The sequence below is a fragment of the Budorcas taxicolor genome, chromosome 6, assembly GCF_023091745.1.
Source record: "Budorcas taxicolor isolate Tak-1 chromosome 6, Takin1.1, whole genome shotgun sequence".
NCBI lineage: Eukaryota > Metazoa > Chordata > Mammalia > Artiodactyla > Bovidae > Budorcas > Budorcas taxicolor.
The window spans coordinates 84,694,379-84,713,096 of NC_068915.1; the positions used below are offsets into that span (position 1 = coordinate 84,694,379).

General features: G+C 38.6%; 1 pseudogene; it reads right to left on the reverse strand.

The window, feature by feature from the left end:
• Positions 1 to 9,771: 9,771 nt before the first annotated feature.
• On the reverse strand, positions 9,772 to 18,107 carry LOC128049535 (UDP-glucuronosyltransferase 2B18-like; annotated as a pseudogene).
• Between the last annotated feature and the right edge of the window lie 611 nt (positions 18,108 to 18,718).

The following is an 18,718-nucleotide window of genomic DNA, read 5'->3' on the forward strand; positions in this document are numbered from 1 at the left end:
GATGGATGTGAGTTTGCGTGAACTCTGGGAGATGGTGATGGACAGGGAGGCCTGGTGTGCTGTGATTCATGGGGTCGCAGAGAGTCGGACATGACTGAGCGACTGAACTCAACTGACATCAACAAGATGCATGGTTAGGAGGTCCCAATGCCTTTATCTTTCACAAAAATAGCAAAACCCATAAATGAACAACTACAAATTACTTTGGGAAATTTCTCGACTACAATGAAGAAGCAGCAGAAACTCTGCATATTGCAAAGCCTGAGGATCACCATGTAGAAAAGTGTGGGAAAAAGTTTACATCTCCCACCCCATCCTCCAGCTCAGAGGGGCTTGGCACTGGCAGAGATCCCCTCAGAGGGATTTCAGCCCATGGAGAAAAATAGTGCAGGGGAACTCCAGCAACCTCATCATCATGACCTTTGCAGCCTTGCTCTTGAGCACTCCCACAGTGTGCACCTCCACTGATTCAACCACAGAGCTGCCCAGGGTCCCTTCAGTTGTGTCCTTCCTGAGGCTGAAATTTCCCTGTGGTGAGACCTGATCTTGGGGTCAAGGAGTCTCCTCATCACTTTGTACCCTGCTTTCCCTGATTGAGGTGTCACAGTGCCTTACCATCTGTGCAACTGGAGTTTCTGATCTGTGCCTTGCTCCCAGGTTTGTCTTACAATAGCTGTGGTCATGTTGCTGTTTATTTGGGTCTCACCCTGTTAATCCTAGTCTTGGTTTTGACTGACCATTGTCTAGGCTGAGCTGCTGCTGTTTCACATGCCATTCCTGGGTCCTGAGTCACGGCTTTAGTCTATCATTGCTGGGGCAACAGTGCAGACACTCTGTGCCTCACCATGGGACCTAGTTAGGGTTCTGATCCACAATTACCGTGTTCACACCACTGCTTCTGTACCTCACCCTTGGGTCCCAACATGTGGCTTTGATAGGTCATTACTAGGAACATACTGCTGATGGTCTCTGACTTCCTCTGTGGCCAGAAGTAGAACTTTGACTCATCATCCCCAGGCTGTGTATCCCAGGTACAGCACCTGACACCTGGGCTTAAGCCACTGCACAACCCTGTCATGTCAGGGCCTTTCCCTCTGCTGCATTCCCCTTACCTCTAAAATACATTAACAATATTTCATATGTCTAGAAATACAACTACGTAAATGTTTTACATGGCTGCTTTTTATATTTGTCAAGAAAGAAAAGGAGAAGATAAATGCACTTGTGTGTGCGTGTGTGTGTGTGTGTGTGTGTGTTAATTTGCTTCCATAGTGCCCAACTCACTGCGACCCTATGGACTGTAGCCTGCAAGGAACTTCTGTCCATGGGATTCTTTAGGCAAGAATACTGAGTAGATTGCTGTGCCCTTCTCTAGGGGACTCTTTTTGATCTGGGATCAAACTGATGTCTCTTATGTCTCCTCCTTTGGCAGCTGGGTTCTTTGCCACTAGTGCCATCTAGGAAGCCTCAGTTCAGTTCAGTTCAGTTCAGTTCAGTCGCTCTGTCGTGTCCGACTCTTTGTGACGCCATGAATCGCAGCACGCCAGGCCTCCCTGTCCATCACCATCTTCCGGAGTTCACTCAGACTCACGTCCATCGAGTCCGTGATGCCATCCAGCCATCTCATCCTCAGTCGTCCCTTTCTCCTCCTGCCCCCCAATCCCTCCCAGCATCAGAGTCTTTTCCAATGAGTCAACTCTTCACATGAGGTGGCCAAAGTACTGCAGCCTCAGCTTCAGCATCATTCCTTCCAAAGAAATCCCAGGGTTGATCTCCTTCAGAATGGACTGGTTGGATCTCCTTGCAGTCCAAGGGACCCTCAAGAGTCTTCTCCAACACCACAGTTCAAAAGCATCAATTCTTCGGCACTCAGCTTTCTTCACAGCCCAACTCTCACATCCATACTTGACCACAGGAAAAACCATAGCCTTGACTAGATAGACCTTAGTCGGCAAAGTAATGTCTCTGCTTTTGAATATACTGTCTAGGTTGGTCATAACTTTTCTTCCAAGGAGTAAGCGTCTTTTAATTTCATGGCTGCAGTCACCATCTGCAGTGATTTTGGAGCCCCCCCAAATAAAGTCTGCCACTGTTTCCACTGTTTCCCCATCTATTTCCCATCAAGTGATGGGACCAGATGCCATGATCTTCGTTTTCTGAATGTTGAGCTTTAAGCCAACTTTTTCACTCTTTCACTTTCATCAAGAGGCTTTTTAGCTCCTCTTCACTTTCTGCCTTAAGGTTGGTGTATTCTGCATATCTGAGGTTATTGATATTTCTCCCAGCAATCTTGATTCCAGCTTGTGTTTCTTCCAGTCCAGCATTTCTCATGATGTACTCTGCATAGAAGTTAAATAAGCAGGGTGACAATATACAGCCTTGATATACTCCTTTTCCTATTTGGAACCAGTCTGTTGTTCCATGTCCAGTTCTAACTGTTGTTTTCTGACCTACATACAGGTTTCTCAAGAGGCAGGTTAGGTGGTCTGGTATTCCCATCTCTTTCAGAATTTTCCACAGTTTATTGTGATCCACACAGTCAAAGGCTTTGGCATAGTCAATAAAGCAGAAATAGATGTTTTTCTGGAACTCTCTTGTTTTTTTGATAATCCAGCGGATGTTGGCAATTTGCTCTCTGGTTCCTCTGCCTTTTCTAAAACCAGCTTGAACATCAGGGAGTTCACGGTTCACATATTGCTGAAGCCTGGCTTGGAGAATTTTGAGCATTACTTTACTAGTGTGTGAGATGAGTGCAATTGTGCGGTAGTTTGAGCATTCTTTGGTACTGCCTTTCTTTGGGATTGGAATGAAAACTGACCTTTTCCAGTCCTGTGGCCACTGCTGAGTTTTCCAAATTTGCTGGCATATTGAGTGCAGCACTTTCACAGCATCATCTTTCAGGATTTGAAACTGCTCAACTGGAATTCCATCACCTCCACTAGCTTTGTTCATAGTGATACTTCCTAAGACCCACTTGACTTCACATTCCAAGATGTCTGGCTTTAGATTATTGATCACATCATCATGATTATCCAGGTCGTGAAGATCTTTTTTGTATAGTTCTTCCGTGTATTCTTGCCGCCTCTTCCATATGCATTTATACTGTCTTATATAATTTCTTACCTTTAGCAGTGCTCTTGGGTTTATTATGGTGATTAGAATTGTAGCCTGGATTTACATTCTTAAGCCATACACTTTCCTTCATTTTTTTTTTTTTTTTCTATAAGGTAGATTTCCCAGCAATATATTCTTTTTGGGTGGATAAGGGTAGAGGACTATCTATATTTTGCCCTCAGTTTTGAAAGAGTGTTTCATTTGATATCATGAGAAATGCTAGGCTGGATGAGTTAAAAGCTGGAATCAAGATAGGCAGGAGAAACAACCTCAGATATGCAGATGATACCACTCTAATGGCAGAAGCAAAGAGGAACTAAAGAGCCTCTTGATGAGGGTGAAGGAGGAGAGTGAAAAAGCTGGCTTAAAACTAAGTCTTAAATAACTAAGATCATGGCATCTGGCCCCATTACTTCATGGCAAGTAGAAGGGGAAAATATGGAAGTAGTGACAGGTTTCCTCTTTTGGGGCTCTAGAATCACTGCAGATGGTGACTGCAGCCATGAAATCAGGAGATGTTTGCTTCTTGGCAGGAAAGCTATGATAAACCTAGAGACTGGGTTAAAAAACAGAGATATTATTCTGTTGACAAAGTCTGTATAGTCAAGGCAATGATCTTCCCAGTGGCCAAGTAAGGTTGTGAGAGTCAGACCATAAAGAAGGCGGAGCGCTGAACTGTGATTGCTGGAGAAGATTCCTGAGAGTCCCTTGAACAGCAAGGAGATCAAACCATCAATCTTAAGGGAAATCAGCCCTGAATATTTGGTGGAAGGACTGATGCTGTAGTTGAAATTCCAGTATTTTGGTCATCTGATGCAAACAGCTGATTCATTGAAAAAGTCCCTGATGCTGGAAAGATTGAAAGCAGAAGAGGGTGTCAGAGAATGAGATGGATGGACGGCATGAAAGATGCAATGAACATGAACTTGGGCAAACTTCAGGAGATGGTAAGGGTCAGAGAGGCCTGGTGTGCTGCAGTCCATGGCATTGCAAGGGTTGGATATGACTGGGCGACTGAACAACAATGACCTTGATATAGAATTTTTGATTGACAGTTTTGACTATCTGGATTTTGACTATATTATCTCACTGACAGAGAGCATCCACTGTTTCTCATAAGATATAAGCAGTATCTTGATATTCCCTTGTAAGGTTGAATTATCTCTCTTTAGTGCTTTAAGGTTTTCTGACTTGAGCTTTCTTTTGTGTATGTTAGTGTGCTTTATCATGTACCAATATTCTCTAACCCTCTTTTCATTTTTTGTCTCTGTTCTTTGGATTATATTATGTTATTGATCTATCTTCAAATTCACTTGCTTTTTCATCAGCTTCTTATTTATTCCCACTAGTGAATTTTTCATTTCAAATACAGTAATTTCAACTCCAAAATTTCCATTTGTTATTTTTGTAAAATATGATTTTTATTTCTCATTTTTAGACTCTATTAGATGTACATTTTTATTATATCTTTCTTCTTTCATCATAGTTTCATGACGGTAGGTTGTATGCTTCCAACAATTTATATATTTCCCCAAAGTTCTCCAATTTGAAGAATATAATGATACTGAATAGTCTCTTATGATCACTTATATTTTTATTTTAGTTTCTCATTTTATTTATTTCAGTGTTTTGTTTTTTTGGTAGTTTCCTTTGGGTCACTGAACCCATTGACATTAGCTAATTTGAAGTTTTTCCTTGTTAGAGCCAGCCATTAGTCCCTTTCATAAGCAGTTTCTACTGACTGTTTTTTCACCATTTAGATCACATATTTGTATTTCTTTATATGTCTTGTGAAATTATTGTTAAGGTATTACATTTAGACAATGGAGTGTAGCAACTCTAATTCCATGTCTTGTTACTGACATATGTTTACTGACTACATGGACTAGTTTAATAAAGTCTCTTTCCCTTACAGGGTAAAGCATCTGATGCAACTATTTGGAGGGTGTAGCTGCCGCAAAATTCACATTACCTGGGCAGACAGTGCTTTTAGTAGCACTCTTCTTTTAACTGTCTCCTTTCATCTCACACACCAAAAAGTAACGCTCAAAATTCTCCAAGCCAGGCTTCAGCAATATGTGAACTGTGAACTCCCTGATGTTCCAGCTGGTTTTAGAAAAGGCAGAGGAACCAGAGAGCAAATTGCCAATATCTTGTAGATTATTGAAGAAGCAAGAGAATTCCAGAAAAGCATCTATTTCTGCTTTATTGACTATGCCAAAGCCTTTGACTGTGTGGATCACAATAAGCTGTTGAAAATTACGAAAGATATAGGAATACCAGACCACCTGACTTGCCTCTTGAGAAACCTGTATGTAGGTCAGAAAACAAGTTAGAACTGGACATGGAACAACAGACTGGTTCCAAATAGGAAAAGGAGTATATCAAGGCTGTATATTGTCACCCTGCTTATTTAACTTATATGTAGAACACATCATGAGAAATGCTGGGCTGGATGAAGCACAAGCTGGAATCAAGATTGCCGGGAGAAATATCAACAACCTCAGATATGCAGATGACACCACCCTTATGGCAGAAGGTGAAGAAGAACTAAAGAGCCTCTTGATGAAAGTGAAAGTGGAGAGTGAAAAAGTTGGCCTAAAGCTCAACATTCAGAAAACTTAGACATGGCATGTGTCACTTCATGGGAAATAGATGGGGAAACAATGGAACCAGTGGCTGACATTATTTTTCTGGGCTCCAAAATCACTGCAGATGGCGATTATAGCCATGAAATTAAAAGACACATACTCCTTAGAAGGAAGGTTATGAAGACAGCGTATTAAAAGGTAGAGACATTATTTTGTCAAGAAAGGTCTATCTAGTCAAGGCTATGGTTTTTCCAGTAGTCATGTATGGATGTGAGAGTTGGACTATAAACAAAGCTGGGCACCAAAGAACTGATGCTTTTGAACTGTGGTGTTGGAGAAGACTCTTGAGAGTCCCTTGGACTGCAGTGAGATCCAACCAGCCCATCATAAAGGAAATCAGTCCTGGATGTTCATTGGAAGGACTGATGTTGAAGCTGAAACTCCAATACTTTGACCACCTGATGTGAAGAGCTGACTCATTTGAAAAGATTCTGATGTTGGAAAGATTGAGGGCAAGAGGAGGAGTGGACGACAGAGGATGAGATGGTTGGATGGCATAACCAACTCCATGAACATGAGTTTGGGTAGGCTCCAGGAATTGGTGATAAACAAGGAGGCCTGGCATGCTGCAGTTCATGGGGTCGTAAAGAGTCAGACATGACTGAGCGACTGAACTGAACTGAACAGAACTTCATGCTGTTAGAATTCATCAGTTGTTTAGTGATTGTGCTATAGCTGTTTATAACATCTTGGGGGCATAAATTGCTCCAAAATCTGACCTCTTGCTGGATAGTTTTAAAAGTCAGTGTTTGAGATGTGTTCTGACTTCAGGAATGCTTTTCATAGCTGTGTCTTTCTCTGATTTTCTCTGATAAACTAGTTTTTCAATGTTTAGCTTGTATCTGTCATTAAACAATTACCTTCCTCTTAACTGTTTACCAACAGATCTTTCATAGTTTGTGAGTGCTCATAGGCTTGACTTTTTCACAGTCTTATTCTATTAACTGAGGCCCTGAAGAATAGCTTTTATATCCTAAGTCTCCCTCTGGTCAAACTTTCTGAACTTTCTCTTCAGAGCTGGAAATAGGAACAGTGTGGTGTATATCTTTCTCTGTGAAATCCCTCTTTTTTATGTAAACAGTAGTGTCAATTTTTAGTTTTCCTTTTCATCATGGAACTTCCATTCTATGAACGAGCTGGGAAAACACATTCTGTGATTCAGTATTCTCAATATTCTGTGCGTGAATAGAACCTTGGCCCTATTAGTGGAGCTGGTGGAAGAAGGGGGAAATTTGATGGCCATATTTATATGGAAATTAGTCACTGTAACTCATAACTAGGGGGTATGTGTGTGTATGTGGGAGAAAGTCAAGTGACTAAACCCTTCTAAGATGATACAATAACACTCAAAAGGGAGCTGTGGATAGAGAGCCTAGTGTTCTTTATGAACCTACCCAGAGTGGAGTCTGGTTTTCTGAATAAAGATGATGAGAGAGGGAGATGTTTGGGGTTTAAATGGCAAAGGCTTTCAGTGATTTTTCTCTTAATGCATTTTTCTGAAATAAATGTGTCTTTACTTGCTGTATATCTTTAGGGCACTTTCTAGACACTAAATAGTTGTTTTAAAATATAACTTTCAGTAGTTATTCTTACTTCATGTAAGAATTTGTTCATGGAATATATCATGTTGCCATTTCAGAAATGAGAGTGCTGGTGCTTCAACTATGGCTCAGTAGTATGGAATCAATCTGTCAATGCAGGAGACACAAGTTTGATCCCTGGTTCAGGAAGATCCTATATACTGCAGGGCAACTAAACCAGTGCATCACAGCTGTTCAGCCTGCACTCTAGTGCTGGGGAACTGCATCTACTGAGCCCATGCATTCCAACTACTGAAGCCCATGCATTCTAGGGCCAGTGCTCTGCAAAAAGAAAAGCCACCTCAATGAGGAGCCTGTGTACCACAACTACAGAGCAGCCTTCACTCTCTGCAGCTAGAAGAAAGCCTGTGCAGCAAGAAGACCCAGCACAGCTACAAACTAAAAGAAAAAGAAGTGGGACGTCAAGGTGCAAAATTTTCTATTTATATCTATCTATCTATGTTGATGTGTAGTTGATTTACAATTTTGTGTTATTTCAGGGGTATAGTATAATTAATTAGTATTTTTAAAAATTGCATTCCATTATACTTATTACAATATGTTGGGTAATAATTCCCTGTGCTCTCTTGTAGATTCTTGTTGCTTATTTTATGTATTGTAGTTTGCATCTCTTATTCCATACTCTTAATTGGTTGCTGTCTCCCCTGCTGTTTGGTAAGCATAAGTTTATTGTCTATGTCTGTCAATCTGTTGTATATAGATTTATTTGTATTATTTTTTTAGTTACTATATAAAGTGACATAGTATTTTTCTCTTTGTGACATATTTCACTAAGAATAGTGATCTCTAGTTCCAACCAAGTTATTACAGATGGCAATATTTTATTCTTTCCTAGGGTGAGTAATATTCTTTAGTACACATATGCCACACCTTCTTAAGATAATTTTCTGTTAATGGGAATTAGGTGGCTTCCATGCTTTGTGTGTGTTAGTGGCTTAGTCATGTATGACTCTTTGCAACCCCATGGACTGTAGCCTGCCAGGCTCATCTGTCCATGGAATTCTCCAAACAAGAATACTGGAGTGGGTTGCCATTTCCTTCTCAAGGGGTTTCCTGACCCAGGGATTGAACCTGGGTCTCCTGCACTGCAGGCAGATTCTTTACCATCTGGGCTATAGGGAAGTCCCATCATGTTTTAGCTATTACAAATGGTGCTGCTATGAACATTGGGGTGCACGTATCTTTTGAAACTAGAGTTTTTCATTTTTTCAGCTATATAGCTAAAGTGGGATTGCTGGGTCATGTGGTAGTTTTATTTTTGGTATTTAAGTGATTTGCATAATGTTTTTTATAGCAATTGTACCAATTTACATTCCCAGAAATGCTGTATGAGGGTTCCCTTTTCTTCACATTTTCTTTGGCATTTAGTATTTTGATATTTCAGTATTAGTGTATAGAAATGCAACAGGTTTTTGTGTATTAATCTTGTGTCCTTCAACTTTGCTAAATTAATTTATTTTAATAATGTTTATGAAGATAATTAGGGCTTTCTACATAGAGTATCATGTCATCTGCAAGTGGTGGCAGTTTTACCTCTTCCTTTCCAAGTTGGATAATTCTATTCTATTTTTTCTAGTCTGATTGCTGTGGGTATGAATTCTCATACTGTATTAAACAGGAAGTGAGGGTGGGCATCTTTTCCTTGATTCTGATCAAGTTTTCAATTTTGAGTATTATATTGACTGTGTTTTTATAATAAATGGCCTTTATTATGTTGAGATATATTCCTTCCATATTCAGTTTGATGAGAGCTTTTTTTAATGAATGGATGTTGGATTATATCAAATACTATTTTGTGTCTATTGAAATGATTATGTGATCTTTGCTGTGTTTCTAATCCCACAAACACTCTTCTGGGAAATAGTTTAATTGGATGAAAGTGAATGTCTTGCCATGGCTTTAGGTAAGAAGTGCTGTTGAGGCTGGATGCACAGTGAAAACAAAGAACTATTAATAGTCTCACAAATAAAATTAAGGGGTGAATCTTTTTACAAAATTCCAATTATTGAACAATTTCTATAGCAAGGAAAAACTATAAAATTCTATATCAAATGAAGTTTAAAATTCTGAATATCTATAAAATAATACAGTTGAGTAGACTGGTTATTGTTCTTGTTTCTGCACTCAACATGTGAAAAACAATTACATTCAATAATTTCTCTTTAGTATAACTTTTGAATTAAAATAATAAATTTCACTATATATGCATGTAATTTTATTTTTATTTAATTTTAACCAGTATTTTTCCTTTGCAAAACATAATTCTAAGTCAGGTAGACAATCCCTTGAAAGTGAAATTTATATTTTGTCACAAAAGGAGAGGAACTTTACCATAATTCCTCCTACTGGAATAAGCATGAAGAGTTCTATTTATGTGGCAAACAAGCTTGATATCTCAGTAACAGCTAGTCTCTTTTCCCCTTCTTTCCTGTGCCAGCAAACTTCTGGCAACAAAACAGAAAACACTTTGTGATGACAAAGGCAGCAGTTGCCACACAGGTCAGCAGGAACCCAAGCACATCCAGAGAGTTTTACTGGAACCAGTTGAGGTCGTGGATAGCTGGTCACAGGTGATTGGCTCCTTTGTGGCACATGACAAACTCGATCCAGAAGACTGCTCTGTCCAAGGGATTCATAGGCTGATCATGTTGAATAGCTAATAACCTCATGACATTCCCTTTGTAGCTGAAAGAAAATCAAACAGACATCTATTTATAGAATGAGCTCTAATTGATCAAATGTGTGAAATTTTCTTTCAGATGGTAACAGAGAAAACAACCCAGAGTGGAAGAAAAATAGATAATTTTACTCCAAGGTGATTATTGAGACCTTAACTTGTGGGTTAGGATATCTTAAATGCATAGAATTTCCAGAGCCGAAGAATAGAAAGAAAATGGGAGAGGATGATTGTGTAGTCTAAAGAATGGAATGAGTTAAGTCCCAAAGGGGAAAGAAAGGAAAGGAATTCATATGTTTGTGCAAAGTTTGAATTCTCTAGTAAAGAATTGTTAATAAATCTGGTAGATACGTTTTAAAATGCAGTCATAATCTAGAGATAAGCAGGTAAGTCTATGGTGAGGTTCAGAGGCATGTCCAAACAGAGCTGATCTTACATTAGTGAAGTAGTAGCTGAAAGTGTGGAAGTGGATTGACTCGGTTTGATTCCTGACTGACTCTGACAATTGCTGGCTGCTTTTTTATATTCTTTCTATTCCTCTATTTTTGTTTTTTAGTATAATTTTATTAAATTTTTAAAACCTTTTTATTTTCAAACTACTCATTTTATAATTGGAGGGCCCAATTGCTATATAAATTGGATAGGAATAGTACCTTATCTGATCATTTTGAGAATAATGTATTGATTCTTAGAGACATTCCTAGCAGGTAGTATTCTCTCAGAAAATGTTTTCTTATATTGTTGTTGCTTTGGTTCTTGTTCTAAAAGAATCTGGAAAAGACTCAAAATTTCACTTTCAAGCATTGCAGTTACATTCGTTTCTACTGTTGAAATGATGATGGAGTGTGTGTGTGTGTTGATGGACTGTGTGTGTGTGTGTATGTGTGTGTGTGTGTGTTAGTTGCTCAGTCAAGTCTGACTGTGTGAGACCCCATGGACTATAGTTGGCCATGCTTCTCTGTCCATGGAATTCTCCAGGCTGGGATATTGGAGAGGGTAGCCATTTTCTTCTCCAGGGGATCTTCTTGACACAAGGATGATGGACTAATAGACAAAAAAGTAGGAAGAATAAAGAAATATGGTTCATGAACTCTAAATCACAAAGTGCTATAACATGGCATTGTAGCAATGACAATGGAGGTAACTTCTTTCTCTTTTCTGTCAAAAACATGGGGGGAGCACTGGGTTTTCGAGAGGACTGTGATAATCTGGAAACATATTTTGTAATACTATAGCAAAAGAATACAATAAAAAAGTTAGTTAATATGTGTAAAGTCCAGTATTATTGCCTGGAGAATCCCTATGGACAGAAGAGCCTGGTGGGCTACAGTCCATGGGGTCGCAAAGTGTCAGACACGATGGAAACGACCTACCAGGCATGCACAACACTATGTTACTAAATAAAATATGCATTATATCATAGCCTTCAGTATATAGCAGCTAATAAATCATCCTAATTTTCTGACACCAATGATAACCCTGTATGTGAGAGATCAAAAGAGACATAGATGTGTAGAACAGTCTTTTGAACTCTGTGGGAGAGGGAGAGGGTGGGATGATTTGGGAGAATGGCATTGAAACATGTATATCATATAAGAAATGAATCGCCAGTCCAGGTTCAATGCAGGATACAGGATGCTTGGGGCTGGTGCATTGGGATGACCCAAAGAGATGGTACGGGGAGGTGGGAGGGGGGTTCAGGATGGGGAACACATGTATACCTGTGGTGGATTCATGTTGATGTATGGCAAAACCAATACAGTATTGTAAAGTAAAATAAAATAAAATCTGAAAAAAATTAATTAAAAAATAAAATAAAATTTAAAAACATATAAATATACTAGAAAGATATACATATAGAAAATCATCAAATGAAAGATCTATTTCTTAAGAAAAAGAAAATTTGCTTTTTATACTGCTTCTTTAGGTAAATAGCTGCACTAAAATTAAATAACACAACTTATGAAACATAAATGGACACTGTACTACTATCATTGACACATTCTCTAAAAGTTTCATTTCAAAGACATTATGAAACAATAGAGGGAAGTATACATATGTATGAGTTCAGTTCAGTTCAGTCACTCAGTTGTGTCCAACTCTTTGCAACCCCATGAACCACAGCATGCCAGGCCTCCCTGTCCATCACCAACTCCTGGAGTCCACTGAAACCCATTTCCATTGTGTTGATGACGCCATCCAACCATCTCATATTCCATCATCCCCTTCTCCTCCTGCCCCCAATCTTTCCCAGCATCAGGGTCTTTTCAAATGAGTTATTTCTTTGCTTCAGGTGGCCAAAGTATTACAGGTTCAGCTTCAACATCAGTCCTTCCAATGTACACCCAGGACTGATCTCCTTTAGGATGGACTGGTTGGATCTCCTTGCAGTCCAAGGGACCCTCAAGAGTCTTCCCCAACACCACAGTTCAAAAACATCAGTTCTTCTGCCCTCAGCTTTCTTTAGAGTACAGCACTCACATCCATATATGACCACTGGAAAAACCATAGCCTTAACTAGATGGACCTTTGTTGACAAAGTAATATCTCTGTTTTTTAATATGCTATCTAGGTTGGTCATAACTTTCCTTCCAAAGAGTAAGCATCTTTTAATTTCATGGCTGCAATCACCATCTGCAATGATTTTGGAGCCCAGAAAAATAAAGTCAGCCACTGTTTCCACTGTTTACCCATGTATATGTCATATTTGTGATATTAATATAATTGTGTTACTGAAATTCATGTATATCCTGAAGTGATTTGGAAATCAAATATTTTTGCTTTTAGAAAATTTGGCTTTTAGATAGTAATAGCACAACATATCTCTTCCAAATAAGACAAGAACAGACACAACCAAAATAACTCAAAATATATTTATATTTATAAGCAGCATCGACATAGTTGTAATTAAGTTAAAAAGTTCTATTTGTTTACCATTTATGAGTGATGGGTTCAATGTATTAAAGACTTGCAGATAGAGAACAATCTGTTAGTTACTGTATTTAGGGGAATAGAAATATATGGGTAAGAGGCAAAAACTACTGGGAATAATATAAGTACAAAGTTGTATTGTACAACATTAGGAATATAACCAATATTTGGTTTTGAATGGAAAATTACCTAAAAATTGTGTAAAATGTTTTATAAAAGGAATATCTAGCATATCCCTTCCAAGTCAACCACATTTAGATTTTGTAATTCTTCCAAAGAAGACAAAACTATCACAATCAAAAAACCCAAAAACTATGCACATTTATACATAGTATCTACATAGTTGAAATTGGGTAATTGGAAAGTTCTAGCTGTTTGCCACTTATCAGTGATGGAATCAAAATATTGGCATACTATTCTCTAATATTTCAAAATATTAGAAATCCTGGAAAATATTAAATGTAATGGGAAGTTGAGATTGATTATGTCAAGGTGGTTTCCCGAAAATAGCCATCTTTGAAGAGTTTAAAACATCTGAGGAGTTCTCATGCTGAAGGAAAGTAAAGTGGGCAGACAAACATTCATAGCATTCATTGTTCCCTACTATAACTTTGTTCTCAATGCTTCTTAATCCTTCTATTACCATTTCAGTGATTCTTTCATGTTAATGATTTTGTTGCTGTTGTTCAGTCTGTCAGTCATGTCCGACTATTTGTGACCCCATAGACTGCAGCAGGCCAGGGTTTCCTATCCTTTACCATCCCCTAGAGTTTGCTCAAACTCATGTCCATTGAGTCAGTGATGACATCTAGTCATCTCATCTTCTGTCATCCCCTTTTAATGATTAGTTCTTTCAAAATTTCTCCACTATCTTTAAACCACTGACAAACCTTTCCCATAAAACCATGAAAAAATATTAATGTGACACTCACAATAGATTATTGGTGACTGTTTTCAAAGCATTGAGCCAAACTTACTTCTCATTGTGCTTCTGTGAAGACTCATGGCTGCCTCCCTGGTTTTCAGATGAGAACTTCTCTAGAAAGAATATCTAGTTAAAAAAAAAAAAAAACATACTCATAAAGGATTATTAATGACTTCATTCAATGCACTGAGAAATCTCTTCTTGATATTGTTTCCAAGTCCAATATGACAGCAGCTTTGTTGACCTTCATATGAATGTTGTTGTGAGGTTGATCGGCAAACAAAGGAAGGCCCACTATACGGATCCTGTGGTAGATGGCCTCATAAATGCCGTTGATTCCACCATGAGTTACAAAGGCTTTGGTTTTTGGGACCTAGGAATGAATGCATTTAAGTAAAAATTATTAATTATAAGTTTCACAATAAAATGAGAAATGGGCTTTATTAAAGCACTGAAATGTGAAATGAAAATATCTCCTGTCATATTAATAAAGAAGAAATGTGATAGCCATTAGCAATTTCTGGCCTCCAGTGTGAATGACAGCTCCCCAAACTGAGATCCAGTGGATGCTGCCAGACCCCACAGTGATTGCTGAGGAGCTGGGAGAATGCAAGAAGTGGTCACTTCATGGGAAATAGATGGGAAAACAGTGGAAACAGAGGCAGACTTTATTTTTGGGGGCTCCAAAATCATTGCAGATGGTGATTGCAGCCATGAAATTAAAACATGCTTACTCCTTGGAAGAAAAGTTATGAGCAATCTAGATAGCATATTGAAAAGCAGAGACATTACTTTGCCGACTAAGTTCTGTCTAGTCAAGGCTATGGTCTTTCCAGTAGTCATGTATGGATGTGAGAGTTGGACGTGAAGAAAGCTGAGCACCGAAGAATTGATGCTTTTGAACTGTGGTGTTGGAGAAGACTCTTGAGAGTCCCTTGGACTGCAAGGAGATCCAACCGGTCCATTCTGAAGGAGATCAGCCTGGGATTTCTTTGGAGGGAATGATGCTGAAGCTGAAACTCTAGTACTTTGGCCACCTCATGCGAAGAGTTGACTCATTGGAAAAGACTCTGATGCTGGGGGGGATTGGGGGCAGGAGGAGAAGGGGACGACCTGGGATGAGATGGCTGGATGGCATCACGGACTCGATGGACGTGAGTCTGAGTGAACTCTGGGAGATGGTGATGGACAGGGAGGCTTGGCGTGCTGCGATTCATGGGGTCGCAAAGAGTCGGACACAACTGAGCAGCTGAACTGAGCTGAACTGATACAGACCTTTGTTGGCAAAGTAATGTCTCTGTTTTTTAATATGCTGTCTAGGTTGATCATAACTTTCCTTCCAAGGTGTAAGCATCTCTTAATTTCATTACTGCAGTCACCATCTGCAGTGATTTTGGAGCCCAAAATAATAAAGTCTGCCACTGTTTCCCCATCTATTTGCCATGAAGTGATGGGGCCAGAGGCCATGATCTTAGTTTTCTGAATGTTGAGCTTTAGGCCAACTTTTTCACTCTCCTCTTTCACTTTCATTGTTGTAGCCACACGTACTGGGAAACAAACTCACTCAGAAGGACAATGCAGATAGTGGAGTGCAGTTTATTACACTGGTGGGCCCAAGGGAGAGTCTCCTCTTAGCCAAGGACACTGACCAGCATTTGTGAAAACCTTTTATACCCCATGCATACGTGTCAGAACCCATCACTCCAAATTCCTTGAGACTTACATCAACCAAGGAAAATGCAATCCCAATAACCCCATCATTCACGTGCTATGTACTCGTGTGCTCAAACAGTCAAACAGTTACCCAATAATCAATAAACCAGAGCTTACACTCCAATAGATACAGAAAAATATATGGCCTTTCTGGAGGAAGGGGTGATTAGTGTATGTTTTCTCTTAGGTGTTGAGTAACCTAGATACTATCTTCAAGGTTCCCCTGTCTGGAGGGTGTCTTATCCTTCTGTTGTTGTTTTCATAGACACTAAACACAGAGTTCAGAGCCCGTTGGAAAGGTGGCTTAGCATGATCAGCATGAACAGGTCTAAGATGGGGTCCAGGCCCTATGAATTCCCTCTTCATCATCAAGAGGCTCTTAGTTCTTCACTTTCTGCCATAATGGTGGTGTCATTTGCATATCTGTGGTTATTTATATTTCTCCCAGCAATCTTGATTCAGCCTGTGCTTCATCCAGTCCAGTGCTTCTCATGGTGTACTCTGCATATTTAACTTAAAATAAGCAGGGTGACAATATACAGCCTTGATATACTCCTTTTTCTATTTGGAACCAGTCCGTTGTTCCATGTCCAGTTCTAACTCTTGCTTCCTGACTCGCATACATGTTTCTCAAGAAGCAAGTGAGGTGGTCTGGTATTCCCATCTCTTTCAGAATTTTCCACAGTTTGTTGTGATCCACACAGTCAAAGGTGTTGGCATAGTCAATAAAGAAGAAACAGATGTTTTTCTGGAACTCTCTTGCTTTTTCAATGATCCAGTGGATGTTGGCAATCTGATCTCTGGTTCCTCTACCTTTTCTAAAACCAGTTTGAACATCAGGGAGTTCACGGTTCACATATTGCTGAAGCCTGGCTTGGAGAATTTTGGCATTATTTTACCAGCGTGTGAGATGATTGCAACAGTGCGGTAGTTTGAGCATTCTTTGGCATTGTCTTTCTTTGGGATTGGAGTTTAAACTGACCTTTTTCAGCCCTGTAGCCACTGCTGAGTTTTCCAAATTTGCTGACACATTGAGTGCAACACTTTACAGCATCATCTTTTAGGATTTGAAAGAGCTCAACTGGAATTCCATCACCTCCACTAGCTTTGTTCATAGTGATGCTTCCTAAGGCCCACTTGCCTTCACATTCCAGGATGTCTGGCTCTAGGTGAATGTGAGTGATCACACCATCATGATTATCTGGGTCATGAAGATGTTTTTTGTACAGTGCTTCTGTGTATTCTTGCCACCTCTTCTTAATATCTTCTGCTTCTGTTAGGTCCATACTATTCCTGTCCTTTATTGAACCCATCTTTGCATGAAATTTTCCCTGATATCTCTGATTTTCTTGAAGAGATCTCTATTCTTTCTCATTCTATTGTTTTCCTCCATTTCTTTGCATTGATCACAGAGAAAGGCTTTCTTATCTCTCCTTGCTGTTCTTTGGAACTTTTCATTCAGATGTATATATCTTTCCTTTTCTCCTTTGCTTTTTGCTTCTCATCTTTTCATAGCTACTTGTAAGGCCTCCTCAGACAGTCATTTTGCTTATTTGCATTTCTTTTTCTTGGGGATGGTTGATCCCTGTCTCCTGTACAGTATCAAGAACCTCTGTCCATAGTTCATCAGGCACTCTATTAGATCTAGTCCCTTAAATCTATTTCTCACTTCCACTGTATAATCATGTTTCAATTTACTTTTAATATTAATTATGTCTTAGGTTGATGAATGTCATACAGTGTGGATTGTGGTCCTCTTGACTAAAATACTCATTTCTTCACCTGGACCAGTTCAATCATAAGCTGCTTTCTTGATGTGCAGTTTTCATGAGTGTGGCTTCAGATTGCTTTCATCTGATTCACCAATTTTTCTTAAAATTTCTGTAATTTTTTTTTTAGTGCTCATTTTATTTATTTTTTTAAACACCTATAGTGTTTTTTTTTTTTTCACTTTATTTTACTTTACAATACTGTATTGATTTTGCCCTACATCAACATGAGTCTGCCACGGGTGTACACGTGTTCCCAATCCTGAACCCCCCTCCCACCTGTACTGTGCTCATTGTTGCTGATTATGTCAGTCATAGTGGACCCAGGTTTAAAAACATGATGTCTATGTTATTTTCTGTCATGATAAGGAATTGTATTTTACATATAAGTGCTATGGCAAGGAATGAGGCAATAGCTGCTTGAATAAAGAGACAAAAGAATGATAAATGCTAATCAAAAGTGTGGTTCAAAATACATTATAATGCAATAGTAATTAATTCAATCTATGGTCAACAAACCCATTGGATATCACATCATATCTGCAAGTAGTTAAGTGATGCTGTGTCCAGTTTTGTAAGAGTATATACAGACTTAGATATGTATATAGATATAGATAGGATCTGCAGATAAATTCAGGTACATTTTGAGAGAATGAAAATTTTCTAAGTCCCTTTAGAGTCCAGGTTATATATTTTCTTAATATACAGTTGAGAACTTACATCCATTATTAAAAGTTGAATATGGGAGGGAAAATAATAGGTGACTAAAAGGTGGATGAGAAAAAGAAAATTGTCATGAAATTAAAGATTTTCACAAATATTTCAATTTTATAATAGGAAGCAGGTGGCAGTTGCTATATTTCTAAATCTACAAACACTCTTCAGGAAATAAGCTAAACTGGATGAAAGCAAATGTCTTGCCATGGCTCTAGGTAGGAGGTGATTCTGAGGCTGCATGCACAGTAAAAATGAAGACCAGATAGTGGTCTCACAAATAGAATAAATGGATGAAACTTTTTACAGAATTCCAATTATTGAACAATTTCAATTACAAGGAAAACCTATAAAATTTGACATCAAAATGAAGTTAAAAATTCTGAATATCTAGAAAATGACACAGATGCTATGAGTAGACTTCTTGTTGTTTTACAAAGAGCATGTGAAAAATAGTTAAACACAATCATTTCTTTTTAGATTAACTTTTTAATTAAAAATTAAATTTCAATATGTATGCATATAGTTTTATTTAATTTTTCATCAGTGTTTTTTCTTGGCAAGACATATTTTTGTCAGGTAGAAAATCCTTTGCAAATAAAATTTACATTTTGTCACAAGAA